Raw genomic sequence first — 16,762 nt, 5'->3', positions numbered from 1 at the left:
AAGCAATAAGTAAGAAGTGAATTGTCTCTAAATGGTAGTAGACACATTATTTAATTATTTTGTTTTATGGACTACCTTTATGATTTCTTAAATTTCTCATTTCTCTCCATCCATTTTGGATAATATTTCTTTGAACCTCTGGAATACCTTGCTTTTGTTTATTGCTCCCACTGTAACCCATTTATAAAAATAGTTGTCCATGGTTGTCTTCCCATATTTTAGACATGTATAATGACAATAAATGTGATGCCAAGCCTATGTGTAACTTTAATTATAGGACATATTTTAAAATTGAAAATTTACCTAGTAATATTCATAGGCATAGATATATGACTATATAATTTTTATAGATGCTTTATAACATCTAACTCTATAAGGTATGTCTAAGTAAAAATGACAGATTCTGACATTTGTTTGTATTTCTGTCATGTGTAACCTGTTTTGCATTTAGTAGTTTGATAATTATAATTAGAAAATGTCAATAACATCTTCCATTGATAGCTATTTTTTTTTTACCTATAACTAAAGAACACACCATCCCAAACCAAAGAGAACAGACAAGTATTATTATTTTCATGAAGCTGCAAGTCATATTAGATAACTCTGCTTCAGGCTGCAATGGATACATAAAGTCTTATCTCAGCTGGACTTACATACACATGATCAAGCTCAGAGGGGATTGAGCATATTTATGTTAAATTGGCTGGATACAGTCAAGTAACACTTCAAATGGCAATTTATATCATGCATTGTGTCATTATTATGTAAGTGTCCCTAAATTTCTTTGGTCTAGTATATCAGCTGAAAAATATTTTCTTCCTACTTTTGAAAAAGGGGAGAAATATGAAATGAATCATGCAAGCATATTCTAAACTCTATCTTGCATCATTCATTCCGATGTCCTACAAGAGAAAGCAAGTTACAAGAGCAGAGGCAAAAATCAAGATTCAGGGAAACAGTGTAAGGTTAAGGTGATAACCATCGTTTATATGTAAAAGCAGGTGAATTAGCCCTAGTACTTATCTATCACAGCATGTCACCTTGAAAGTTGTAAAAAGTTTAAGAACAGAAGAATATTTAATAGCAGCCACTTCTGCAAAATGACAATATGTTGTAATGATTTCACAAATGATATCATTTAATTTATCAAAGAACCTTTTAAAGTAGGTGATTAGGTTAATTTCCTGCAAGATTCCAAGATACTATACTAGAGACTGCCTGAATTACAATATCTGAGAAGAAAGCATATGATTACTTTCATTGTCAGCTTCAGTTGTTGTTCATGCAGCACTTAAATCCAAGTTAGTCACAAAAACATACATACTTTCCATTCTCAGATGATGCCTTTGTAATGTACAACTCTCATAGAAACCAAACACATAAACTCAGTAGTTCAAGTCTAACTACTTTCTAGGAACATCTGTATCACAAAATATTTATTGGATCCATAGTTTTAGGGATAAATAACTAAAATAGATAATTAGTACCTAAAACTTATTATGACTCAAAATAATTTGAAATGGTATTTTTTATTGTTATTTCTTATGAAAAATATATTCTCAGGTACTACACTAGAGACTACCTGAATTACAATATCTGAGAAGAGAATATATGATTGGTTTCATAATCTGCTTCAGCTGTTGTTCATGCAGCAATTCAGCACCTCCTTTTTGGAGCAGCAACAATAGGTCATTTTAAAATCTTAATTACATGAAAGTGTTCACATCTGTAACCATACTGCTTTAATATCTGGCCTATGATGTCTCCCACTGAAGAAAAGTACAGAACAATAGATACTGTCTTAGTTAGGTTTCTATTGTTGTGATGAAACAGTATAAACAAAAGAAACTTAGGAAGGAAATGGGTTATCTTGCTTTATCAAAGTTATCACAGGTCATCATCTATTTAACAGGCAGGAACCTTGAAGCAAGAGATAATGAATAGGCCATGGAGGAATGCTGCTTACTGGTTTGCTCCTCACGTCCTTGCAGTCTACTTTCTTGTAGCAACCAGGACCACCAGCCCAAGTATGGCATCCATCCACAATGGGATGGACCCTCTTCCATCAATCACTAATTAAGAAAATACTCTACAAATTTTTCTACAGCATGAGAAAGGAGGTAAAGTCTTATGGAGGTAAAGTCTCAAATGAGGTTATCTTTTTTTCATATTATTCTATTTTATATCAACTATGCATAAAACTACATAAGCTTTTATTTTGTAGGGGTTCCAGATGAATACATAAGAAAAATGCTGAGGATTTTGAACTTCAGATGAGAAAGAGTGGTGAAAAAGAGGAAAATCAAATAAATAGATATAAACATAGGGATGTGGGATCAAATAGTGTTGTGGCTAAAGTATAAATCAAAAGAAAAATTGTAGGAACCAAAATGAGCACAAAAAAAATAAATAGCAGTCATGTGTTGAGACTCTACTATATGAGCATATGTTTTCTCATTTTCATCCTGTGAGGAAGGTAAATGTATACTTAGTTTAAAAATAGAGAAACAAAGACTGATCAAATTTTAAAACTTACTCAAATCTACTTATATCTGGGATAGAATATCAAATCTATCATACCAGAAAGTTTCTGTAGGTTGGCAATTGTCAAGGTCAATTAAAAAAAAAAACAACTACATTTAAAAGATGTTGAGAAAATTTCTTCAGGTATATTTTTCATTCAAATATGGCTCAGAAGCTGTTTTCCAGTATTTGTTACTCAAACAAACATTAACTTTGTCCTGATATACTTCATATGCATATTTGAACACACATATTGCTTTTGCCCCACTTCAAGATGATTTCACATGCTTAAATGATTCTCCAAAGAATCATTTCTGAAAATAACACTTCAGTTTCTCTTATGACCTTACCTGCAGTGATTTATTCATGCATGCATTCAGTTATTTACTTATGCATTACAAAATATCTATGATCACTTACTGTGAGCCAGCTATTGGGATGCAAAAATTTTTTAGACAGTGTATCAGTTGGTAAAATAAATATAACATTGCTAATTTCTAAACTTTTCAAAATCTTTCAAGGATCAATTTATCCAAAAACAAAATTAAAATGTATTTCCTCAAAATACTGATTATAACAAGCAAAAATTAAAGCTTTCCTAATTTATCTAAAACTGTAATGTTATTTCCAGCACTTTTGATATTATATAGTAATAATACATAGAGAAAACATCATCAAAATCAGAATCAAAAGTCAATCAAAGGAAAATACTTTAAATGCATTGAGATTTTTCTAATTTTTAATTTCATTTTATAAAGTGCATGTGTATTTGCCTTATTTATCTGCTATATATAGTGGCTTTTTTTGTTTCTCTTTCCTTGTTTAAAGTACAATTATAAAAAAACATAATAGCTTCATGGATTTATTTGCTCGGAATTTTAATGAAAATATGCCTTGAACTATAGCTTTCATGTAGTTCCTTTTGGAAACTATGAGATATCTGTGCCATAAATTTAAGTGAGTTTCAAGAATGCGGTGAATGAATATTATCCCAATGGTTTGACTCATGAATAAAATTTTGTAGGAATGTTTACTTTAAAATCCAGTATAAATTAAAGTAATATGTCTTTCTCTGACAAACAAAAATGTATAAATATGACCTGAGTATAACATATTCAAAAGCAATTTTAAGATATTGAAAATGAAATTTAAACGTTCTGCAGTAGCTTACCTGAAAGCGGCAGAGATGGCATTTTTTTTTTTTTTTTTGGTTCAAAGCACTTATTGCTCTTGTAGAGAACATGAGTTTAATTCCTTATGAAAAAGTTTAATCACAAATATCTATAACTTCAGTTCCATGGGATTCAATACTCTCTTCCAACCTTTGTGGGTGTGATATATCTGTAGTTGCCCACAGACACATGTACAGAATATATGATATACATAAAACACACATACACACAATTTTTTCAAAACATAAATTATATTATCTGTTACTTTTATTCTGGAGCTTCATATGTTTTTTGGAATTCATCCACTGACAGTTCAAAACATCTCATGGAGTAAATCAATTTACTTATGATTTAAGTCATTGGACTAGCATTCATTCACCACAAACTTTAAATTTGCTTTTTTTATTGATGAAGCTACAAAAATGTTTCACCTAGTTTTCAAAAGGGAGATCATTCAAGTGGTATAATTAGGAAATATTTTTTTTTAAATTCTTGACACCTTTAAATCTCTAACATGTAACCCCTTAAGAAGGCCACTAATTGAGACAGGTGGTTTTTTTTCTTAAAGATAATGCAATATTGAGTTGTTCTTGGTAAGTCCTTTGCTATAAATTTTAGAATTGCTATGGTTATAAACACATACTTTCAATTCATCCTTATTATAAAAGAATAAAGGACATTAAAGAGCAGTTCCTGAATATCAGTGCTTATGTTTTCTCATTCAAAACCTTTTCTTTTACATATGTATTTTCAGGTGGTTCATTCCAAAGCCATATCAATGTAACCAGGTACTAAATATATTTTTTTGGTCAAATAGTTTTGTTCATGGTGTCATCCTTGAAACTTTAGTTACAGTAATTAAAAATTTCTTACTATAAAATTCAGTTTCATACCTTGCTCACATGAAAACAATAACCATTTGATATTATGAACTTGAATTCAGAAATATCAAATTGGGTTTTATTAATAAAGATATTTCATACTTGTAAACCTTTAAGCAGTCAAGGCTGAATTAAATATCAATGGAAAAATAAAATCTTTTAGTATAAAACCAAACATAACAAATAAAATTTCTCTATTGGTGTTAGTTTTCAGGGTTGGTGATATTTAAGAATGTTTTCCTTGGCAATTGCTACTCATTTTCACTTGTGAGACTATATGGTACAGAAACAAAACAGAAAATGATAAATGGCTACAATTAATACTAATTTAGTGTTGAAAATAAATATAAAAACAAAAATGATCTTGTATTCAAGAGAGAGAAATGTTATAAAACTTAATGTGTAATCAATCTAGCTAATTCACAAAAGAACATGTATGATTCCATTTTATACCCATGAGAATTGCTAAGATAAAATTATCAAGTCACAGAATATGGTGCCAAGGATGTAGAGCAAGGGAAACACTCCTCCATTGTCTTGGGAGTGGAAATTTGTACAACCACTTTGGAAATCAATTTGAAACTTTCTCAGAAAATTTGGAATAGTTCTATCTCAAGACTGAGCTATAGCACTCTTGGGAATAATACCAAAGAGATGCCCCACTACACCACAGGGACACTTTCTCAACTATGTTCATAGCAGCCTTATTTGTAATTGCCAGAGACTTGAAACAACCTAGATGACTCTCAAATAAAAAATGAAAAAAGAAAATGTTTGTACATACACAGTGGAATACCATTCATCTATTAAAATAAAGGCTTCATGAAATTGCAGGCAAATGTTTGGAACTGGAGACTATCATCTTGAGTGGGGTAACACAGACCCAGAAAGACATGTATGGTATAAACTCACTTAAAATTGGCCATTATTCACAATGTACAGGATAACCATGATATAATCCACAGACCCAAAGAAACTGGGTAAGAAGGAAGGGCCAAGGGAAGATATCTGAATATCACACAGAAGGCTGTGGTTGGTACAGAAACAAAATAGTCATCAGAGGTAGATGGAGAGACAAACTGAATGGGAGAGATGGTGAAGCAAGATTTGAGGATAGCAATCAGATATGGGGGTTAAAAGGCAGGAGAGAACTAGGTGTGAGAATAGAAATTGATAGGGAGATCTCTGGTATTAGCTGGAAAGCTGATAATGGGGAGGCTATATGGAGTCTATTGGTGTGGCCTTAGCTTAGATTCCTACCACTGATGGAAATAGAGACTGAGGTAGCCACTCCCACTATTAATCATTTTCTGCTATGCTTGCAGACAGGAGTCTGAGTGGCTTCATCCAGCAGGCAATAAAAACAGATGCAGAGTCCCATAGCCAAATATTAGATGGAGCTCAGAGAATCTTGTGGAAGACGGAAAATAGAATTATATGAGCTTGAGGGTTCAAGGACATCACTAGAAGACATATAGAGTTAAGTAATCTAGATCCATAGGGTTCACATAGTCTGAACCACCAAGCAAAAAGCATGCAACACCACCCCCACCCAACATTTGTAGCATATGTGCAGCTTAGTCTTCATGAGGACCCCCTAACAATTTGAGTGGAGACTGTCTACTACTCTTTTGCCTGCATTTGGATTCCCTTCCCCTACCTGAGCTGCCTAGTTGGGCATCAATGGAAAAAGTAGTATGTAGTCTTACTGGGACAAGATTTCCCAGGGTGGGGTGGCATCCAAGAGGGGCTTTCCCTTCTCTGAGGAGAAGACAAGGAATTAATGGATTGAGGGATTTGTAAGGCTGAGACTAGGAAAGGAGGAAATGTGTCCCAACTGCAATGGAATGCCAATAAAACAAATTATGGAAAATATGTAGATGATACATAAAATGTGAAAAGTTGTTAATTCTCAGAGGCCGCTTTATTGTTTAGTATTAAAAGAGTAATATATTAGTACTATAAAAACCAGATAGTCTGAAACGAATTCAAAACAGTGATAACCACAAGAACTGGTGAGAATGTGGGATCACATGTAGGAATATATATTAATTACTGATGGTATTAAAACTGTAAAGATACAATTGGATGAGAGTGTGACAGTGTATTACAAATCTAAATGTACTGTTACTATAAAATGTAGTAAACATACTCGTGAAAAAACATATATACAAAAATATCTTCACAGGCATAAATGTAGCACCTTTATTTTTGTTGTTACAATTTGGAAGACGAAAGATCTGGTAAAATATAAAGTCATCTTATTATTAATTGAAAGAGACAAATCTGAAGAAACTATACAGTATGATATCACATATATCCTATTATAGGAAACAGAATTAAGAGATCAGTGTTTCTCAGGAAAAGACAATAAAAGGAAAGAAGAAAGAGAAGATGAGTACATTGATTACATGGGATTCTTAGAACTAAAACAATGCTTTATGACAAGAAAGATATACACATGTCATTCATAAGTCAAAACACATTGTATGTATGGTATAAAGCATGAATACTAATATTAACAGTAATATACAGTTAATAATAAGAGAAGATCAATACATTTGTCTATAGTTTGTAAATTTGCTCCCTTTCATTGTAAAAATCAAATAGGGGATAGTATGGGAACAATTTCTCAGAGCATCTGTAAAAATATATATTACTGTAATAGTGGTATATAAGTTAAACTCAGAGAATTGAGTTGAAATGTATTAAAAGCATGTGGCTCATGCTAATCATACTAACAAATTATCTTAGCTTGAATAATAACTGATCTCCATAAACTTCTATTTACTCATCTCCCTAAAAATTAGGCACTCATCTTATACTCCCCTAAAAATCACAAAATTTGCTTCAATCTAAGAAAGAAATTATTACCATCCCTCAAAAAAGTCTATGGATATGCTACACTGAGCATGTTACCAATCATCCAGAATCTCTACAAAGTTAAAGGATAAAATATGTAATTCACACACAAGTCTAAGCAATACATTTATCTCACAGTAAAACTTGAAATACTTAGTTAAAATGAAGGTTAAACACATGAAATGTCAAACAGAACTTCTTTCATAGTTGTGGAGAGCTCTTGGTGCCACTTCAAGGATATTGGCAAGAATTTGACATTGGGCTAGTACAAGTCCCTGAATACCATGGGATCTTTGTTTATGTCTTGTTTGTTCCTTGACTACATTGTTTATGCCTTAGAACTGACCCTATTCTATGCATATACCTAGAATGCTATAAGAGTAAACTGAAAAAAATTAAACCATCTTCAGCATTTGCAGGAATCTTACTATAATGTTGTCTAATTGTCTTTTCTTTCTTTAATCCTTGCTCCCTCCCTTGAGACCCAGCTGACTGACTAAGCTGGCTTTGTCACATGATCTTCTAGATACTGCTCTTCTAGATAGTTTATCAATCCATCCACAAAAAGCATTAAGCAATTAAAATAAAGGTAAAACATAATGTCTTTTCTGGACCACAAAATAGAAAAATCTAATGACAAATATCACTAGCCCTTCAATATTATTGCTAAAATCACTTCATCTGCATAGATAAAAGATTGTATAAATCTGCAGCAAAATACAAATATTGACTATACATGGATAGTAAGGCTCTAAATTATTACAAATTTCCTTAAATTTTTATTCCTAATTTCTTACAATGTATAAAAGATATTTCTGTAATATTAAGAATGTTATTTTAAAAAGAAATAATATCTATGGAAGCTTATGATTTATTAGATAATTGACTTTTTCTCACTATTATCTACATTTACAGAACATGTATTAGGTCTGTAACTTTTATGAACCTATCACCACACTAAACACTTAAAATACATATTAAAAAAAGACAATTTTATTGCCCTTCATTTTTTCATATTTCTCTCCTCTTCCTCTCTGTTTTTATCTTTCTTTCAAGCCTTGTGCCAAAATTTACTCCAAGTAATAGAAATAAAAATAATAATAAATGCATAATTTACCTGAATATATTGATCTTCTATATTTCAGAAATTAAATTTTAAAACATTTACAATACAGAGCCCATGTGGTATCTAAAAACTTAAAAGCGATTGCCTTTGTCTAAGTCTGTCATTCAAAGAACAAATAGATGAATCCAATGGCAAATTCACATAAATCTTAGCAAGTATTTTCGATGGTTTACATATATTCAAGCTAACCTTTATAAACACAACTCTCTCTTCCCTGCCTCAGTACATGATACTTTCATCTACCTCGTACAATCCACAACTTCTCTTTCCTTCTATGTCTTTTTAAAGTGCCATTTCAATCGCAAATAGTTCTTTCTTTCCTTTAAATTTGTTTACTTTACATCATGTTAACTTCCCCTTTCCAGGTCACTACCTCCCACAAACTTCCATTCTCCCTACCTTCTCCTAGGACTTGAAAATTTGCTCAGAAATAAACAAGAAAAATTACATCTAGTGTTTCACAAAATTCATTTCCCCAATGTTAAAACAAACAAAATACAACTAAAACAGAAACAATAAAATTCATGTAATTTTTATGGTAGAATAATGATTTATAAACTGATTTATTCTTAAATGTATAACTATAATTTATTATACTTTCAAAAACTAACATACTAATATAGTAGCATTTAATTTTATAATTTGTATTTTATTTATTTTTATTTCTTCACTTTACCTCCCACTAACTGGTTCCATACCAGTCAACCTCCCCTCCATAATCTATTCCCTTATTTCAATCTCTCCTGCTACTCAGAGAGAATGAAGGCCACTGGTTATCCCCCAGTAAAATGAAATCTCTGTGAGGCTAGGCATAACATCTTCCACTGAGGTTACACAAGGCAGCCCAGCTAGAAGAACATATTCTACTTGTGACTGTAAACAGATTTTGGGATAGCCCCCACTCCAGTTGTTTGGGACCCACATGAAGATCAAGCTGCATATCTGCTATATATGTGCAAGGGTAGAAGGGACTTGATCCAGCCTGTTTCTGCTCTATTTTTGGCAACTCAGCTTCTGAGAGCCCCAGGGTACAGGTTAGTTGATTCTGTTGGTTTTCCTGTTGAGTTCCTACTTCTTTGGGGCCTGCAATCATTCCCCCTATTTTTCCAAGAGTACCCAAGCTCCATCCACTGTTTTGCTATGAGTGTTTGTATCTGTCTGAGTCAGCAGCCTTTCAGAGGATAGACATGCCAACCCATTTTTAAAGGAGAGAAAAGTAAGGTGGGTTTGTAAGGGCCTTACTGGGAACAGAGGAAAGAGGGAGCTGCAATCAAGATGTAAACTGAATAAAAAGTATAACCCAAGTCTATCTTCTTCCTTCTTTTTTCATCACTATTGTCTAGTTCAAAATACTGTTATATATTATTAATATTACTAATGTAATATATCCCATGTGCTCTTTTTATTCAAATACTTGTCTTCATCTCATATATTTTTCCTATGGTAGTCAGAGTTACCTAAAAATATAATGAAAACTATGTTTCACTTAAAATTTCTCCAATGATTTTATTATACCACTTGGCACAGCCTCAGCTTAACTCCTTAGCTCTAACTTTTATATTCATCTCCTAATTGACATAAATCCTATGAGGATAGTGCCTCTTAATTCAGATAGTTTTTTTCTTAGAGTCTTCATAGTTCTTTTATCCTCTTAGATGCTACCACTAATTATTTTGATTACAAAAAGGTCATTCTGCATGTTAATATCTCAGCTGAGATATCTGCTTCTATTATGAGGTGTTTGCCAAAGTAAAATTATCAGTTAAATACAAATAAGCCTTTACCATATTACTACTTTTCTGTATTTTTGTGCTTACTTTAGTCTGAAATAACCTTGTATGTTTATTTCATATTATGTGCTTTCCCAAACTAGAACATAGGTTTTTTTTAGTTAGCCAACCCTTTGAAAGATTGAAATGGAATAGTAGTCAATACATATGGCTAGCAAGAAACAAAGAACCCCGAAGTAAGTTCAATTAGGGCAAACAAATGTCAAGTAGAGGCACCAATTCTCTTTCAAAATGTCTAGAAGACATAACTCCCAATAAAAATGATTAATGAGATATGAAAGTGCACATCTCCCTGATTTGATTATTATATATGGTATCCATACTCTGAATTACTATAATATGTTCTATTAAATGCATATATTTCAAAACTAGATTGATCATTTAAGAACATTATCTAAAAATTTCAAAAAACCACAATTCTTATGGCTGCAGAAAGTTCATACTCATCTAATTAACCACTGTTTTCCATGCATCTAGAGCAATAAATGACATGTATTGAAGTATAATATATATTAATTATCCAATTCTTATAAAAAACTAAGATGAAGTGATTATTTGGTATCCATTTTCCTCATGAATACACTAAATCTCACTTAAGAAACTTGCCTGGGTATATAAACATTTCAGCACAAAATACACTATATAAATTCAGATTTATCTGAATACTAATTTCAAAAGGATAAGATAATGGTGAGCCTTTAAGAAAGATGAACCAGTAACTAACCAAGCATAAAATGGAACTGCAAAGAATCTTTTGATCAAGTTGTGAAAAAAATGGGTTTAATAAACAGAAAGTTTATTCCTTTAATGCCATGCTTTTATACAGAATAAATATTAATAGGTTCAAAGATAAATGTTTTGATTATCAAAGAAACTTACCATGTCTTATTTGAAGACCATGTGGCCTTAAATACCCTCAATACATATTTATACTTATAGCACCAGAAGATTGCATATATTTTTGTTATGCTCAATAGTTATGAAGTCAATTCTTTGTATTTTATGTTAGTCAATGCAAATAATTTTAAGAATTTCAAATCATCAATGGTTTTCCACATTAAGCATCTACACATATTTATATGAATAGTATGAACTCTCCAGACAGGGCAATAGAGGTTATTACAATAGCTACCTTTGGTGACCATCACCAAAAGCAAGGAAACGAAAGATATTTTATTCCCTTCATAGAGAAACTCTGTCATTTCATTTGCTTTCTTTTCGGGTTCTGTAATATTGAAAAAAAAAAGTAAAAATAAAGTAAATCAAGTACTTAAATCAGGGATGGGATTACTTTAGTTAAAACAAATTATTATCATAAATTCCAATTGAAGTCATTTTGATTTTAAATATTCTAAAATTTGTAGGGAGTATAAAATTCACAAGATTCTCTCTGAGGGGTAAAAACAGTCCAAGTCTCAATACTTTCCTCACTGTCAGAACTTAGCAATTACTGATGGCTGACTTTAAGTTCCCAAGTCACAAGCTGAAAATAAATGAAATTATTATTACTGTCCTAGGAAAACAGGAGAAATTTTATTTTCTTCTTTTAATTTTTATTGGATATTTTATTTACAATACAGATGTCATCCCTTTTCCCCATTTACCATCTCTAGAAACCCCTATCCTATCCCTCCTTCTCCTTTTTGCTTTTACATCATTTTAATTACATGCATGTATTAAGGTCAGTTCTAGGTTGAGGTTCTAGCAATACAGTAGATGCAAACAGTCAAGGAACAATCAAGACAATAAACACAAATAATCAAAGAACAAGCAAAGCATTAAACCTAATTAAATGAACACTCCCATGATCACAGTTTATCAGGATGAACAATGTATCTAAGCCTAATTCCCTGTCCCAGCCCAAAGTCATTTTCATGTCTGAAGTCTACTTCCTTGTTCTAGCCCAAAAATATATAAAAATTATGGGCTCAAGTAATAGCCCCCAAACTAAGAGTACTGTTTTTTCCTTCAAAAGACCCAAGTTTGATTAGCAGCATTAAAATGATGGCTCACAATTTGTACCTCCAATTCTAGGAGATTCAATACCCTCTTCTGTCTGAAGATGTAACCAGTCATAAATATGTAACAAGGTATGCATGCAGGCAAAACATTCATACTCATAAACAGTAAATAAAAAAATGAAATTCATGATAAATAGATGATATTTATTTTTATGAATGATATTTATTGCTTTGTATTTAAGTACCATAATGACATAAAACTTTGTAGTTGGAAAATTACATCTAATTATTTGGAATGTGCAATATACTAAAAAGATTATAGTTGCTATAAATGAAATCCTATATATTTGGTACCAAAATAATGGACTGATATGACTGTGGAGTCTACCCCAAATTTTAAAGCTTCATGTCTTTTAATTTTCACTTAAGAAAATCATAGTCTATACTTAATCTGGAAATTCAAACAACCACATCATTAGAAGAACAACATAAAATACAAATATTATAATATTCTAAGTATAATTTGAACATATTTAAAAGATGAATTTATTTTTATTTCTTTTATGTGTATGATTGTCTTCTACATGCATTGTGTGTGTGTGTGCGCGCATGTGTGTGCGCGCGCGCGCGTGTGTGTGTGTGTGTGTGTGTGTGTGCGCACGTGTGTGCGAGCGTGTGTGTGTGTGTGTGTGTGTGTGTGCCCAGAAGCCAGAAGAGAGTGCTTATTCCCTAGAACTGAAGTTACAGATGGCTGTAAGGTATTATATAGTTCTAGAAACCAGATATAAGTCTTTTGCAAGAAAAGTACATACTCTTAATAGGTGAACCACCTCTGTACCCCGAATTGAACAAGTTTTTAAAACTATTGTTTCATATCCCTTTTTGTTTTCTTAAATTCTTTTAGTGTTTTTTTTTTTATCAAATTGACTGTAGTGGGTTACTTCTCTTAGATGTGTTAGAGAGGCATGTAGCATCTTCTTTTATTAAATATATTTATTTAATTTTGAAAAAGAATGTGTGTACATATGTAAAATATGTATGTATTTCTACTCACTTGCCAATGCATGTATATGAAGGTTGGAGGAAAACTTTCTGGAATCAGTTCTCTCTGTCCACCTAGTGGATATGGATTGTTTTGAGTCTGACAAGTTGAGTACTCCAGAATGACACAGGGCCTTCAGGTTATAACTCTCATATTATCCTAGGAATAATTATATTAGGGATACCTGCTATAGCATCCATATTTTTCAGATGAATTATAGTGGATAGAACTGAAGTTATCATGCTTGTATAGCAAACACCTTTATTTTGCTGAGCCACTTTGCCAGTACCAATAAATATATTTTAAAATTTAATATATTGCAGTACAAAATAGAAAGTGTGTCAGGTCATGAAGCTAAGTCAATTGGTAACGGCACTTGACACAAAGACTGATGACCAGTGTTAGATCACTGGGACCCATATGGTAGAAAGAAAAGAAATAATTCCCACAACTTTTCCTCTGATTTTAGCAAATGAACAGTGGCATGCATAATCCTACATGGACATAAACATATAAAAAAGCTATCTATTAATAAATAAGCCAATAAGTACATAAATTCAATACCAAAATATTAATGAAATTGGTTTTTATTATTAATAACAAAAACAACAAAAAGTGTGTGTAAAACTTGATCTTTCAGCAATGTTACGTTCATGTGCTGGTACAGATCAAGACAAGATGCACCTTTTCTTTGCCAGGACCAATCAGCCTAAACTGACATTAATTGAAGTATTATAGTATCATCACATTTTTTATCATATCATCACAAATAGATTGCCAGGGAAAGTCTAGCAACAAAAACAACAACACAGTGGAGGAAGATTTTTTTTTATATTTGAATTTAACTCTGATAAGGTACTGATTACCAGGCTCAAAGTAAAAGCTGCATTTTTATTTCAAACTTTCCATCTTTTGTCTCCACTTTTAACAATCTTAGTAGTAGTGAATAGTATCTGTATTTGTACAGAAAAGATTTTGCTTTAGGATAATTATGTTAGTGTACATATAATAGGGCTTCATGTCTCACATTTAAAAATACTTCTAAGAAACATATGATTATTAAATGCAAGCAAAACAAAAGCATTTTAAATAATAAACAGACTTTTTGTCTCTACTTTGGTATTAAATACTGCTGTGAAGATTACAATCATACCTTAGGATTCAAGGGAAGTATATCTTTCTGGTGCCTTGTTTCTGCTCTTCTGGTAGATAAGAAACATGTCTCTGTGATCCGTGAATCAAGTGCATTTCTTCTTGTTTCCTTCAATAACTGATGAAGGATATTAGATACCTAGGCTTCTGAGACTTCTGCATTATTTCTGTCACTACTGTTGATACTCTCACAGATAATAGGCAACAGCACACTCAGTGCTAGATCTGTGGCTATCTGCCAAGATTCAACCAGAAAATACTGAGGACTCTTTGCAACAAATATGCTTTTCATTGTGTGATGCAGTATCTTTATTCATTAACAAACTCTTAGACATTTCTTTGATCTGTTCCTGTTTATTCTGAAGGAATCTGTTGCATTCAGTGACTTTTATATGAATATTGATTATATAAAAATATATATACATATATACTCACATATATATGTATATATATTTACCAAATTATATATATGTACATAATCATATACATATAATCATATATATGTATATATAAAATATGTATATAATATATAACATATGTGTGTATATGTATGTGTATATGTATGTATATGTATATTATATATATATGGTTCCACACAGAAGCATTGAATATTTTTAAGGTTTGGACAATAAAGGTACAGTAGTAATTGTACTTTTTCACAGAAGTAAAATATTTTTCTCTGGTTGATTTTTTGTGTGCATGCATCTTAAAAGTCCCTGTTTATCTTATTTTGTAAAACTACATGTCTCAAACTTTTGATATTTCAGTAGTGATTTCTGATTTTTCCTCTAAATATCAACATTTGAATAAATAATTTCTATGTTTCATACACACATTGTTCCAGATTCCAGAATTTTTGATTTCCCATTCTTTCTGTCATATATCCCCATAAATTTCTGAAAGTTTCCAAATTTAAATGAAAAAAATAAATGATTAATATTGTAAGACATAAACCTTGTATGTCATTCATTTCTAAATTTGTACCCTCTTGCTTAGGCTTTACTATGTATAAAGAAAATGTTATTTTTCAATTCTCCATGTAGGCATATCTTCTCTTGTTAATTGTTTACTGTTTTCTGGTATATTTTCATATAGATACTCATAGTTTGACTTCAGCTTCAAGTGCTTCTAGTTTCTTCTTACTTTTTTTTTTCACAACCCAAATTTCAACAATTTTGGAACCTTTAAATAAAGTATGGTCTAACTAAGCATGTCTAAACAGTGCAATATCACTTAATATTTCAACTGTTTTCTGATTAAATTCTCTTTAGAGTAAAAGCAAAAATGCATTGCATCTTAAGCAATCATCTGAAGGTACAATAGAGACTTTTGGAGCATTGTTTATCATTCAGTTATTTTTATTTATTATACAGAATTCCAGGTGCCTGGATTATTTTAGTTATGTTATATAGCATGCCAGATAATCAGCTTCAATGTTTCAAAATGACCAAAGTCAACACTCTCTATGAATCATCTTCTTATCAAAAATATCCCAAATGTAGGACAAGGGTGACACTGAGCTTTTAAATGTTGAAAAAGTAACAGCAGCTTCTACTGTTTCTCAGTTGTGAAACTATCACTTTCTGATCTAATGTTTTGTCATTAGCTTCCTAGGGAGAGAAAACATGTATAGGCAGAATTTACCTTAAAACCAATATGGACTTATATGAAGGAAAGAGCTGATCAAGCCTGAAGACCATGAGCCTAGTGATCTCCTAGAGAAATGTAGACAAAAGACATTATTTAAATTATCTAACACTACATTACTATGAAGTCAAAAAAGACTCCATACATAAAAATCTTTTTTAATGGCACTGTTACAAACAGCACAACCCTGTGTGCTTATGCCAGGTACTCAAATAGAGTGTCAGCAATATAGCTTAAATCTATCATATGTCATAGGAATAATTTTAATTCCATTTTACTAATGTGGCTGAAGCACAGAGAGATGAAAAGATACAGAAAGAAAATGAACAAGAATACTTGTTAGTTTAAGAAGGAATTTATCTCATTGCAGCACTTATTCAAGTTAGGAAAATATACTTACTTGCTACTAGAAAAGTCTTTTTAACTTTTTTTATTGCGGAAGCCTGTTTAAAATATATATTAATTCAGTCATGTCTTCTCAAAAATTTTTATGAAATCCTCAAAGCCCTTAAAATAGCTGTACTTGTCAAGCTAATCTTAAAAGTAGTGAGAATGAGAAGTCAAATGCAAATTAGTCTGCCTTCATTTCTCAGTCTCAAATTTGCA

Source organism: Arvicanthis niloticus, chromosome X (assembly GCF_011762505.2).
Source record: "Arvicanthis niloticus isolate mArvNil1 chromosome X, mArvNil1.pat.X, whole genome shotgun sequence".
Lineage (NCBI taxonomy): Eukaryota > Metazoa > Chordata > Mammalia > Rodentia > Muridae > Arvicanthis > Arvicanthis niloticus.
This window is presented reverse-complemented; position numbering follows the sequence as displayed.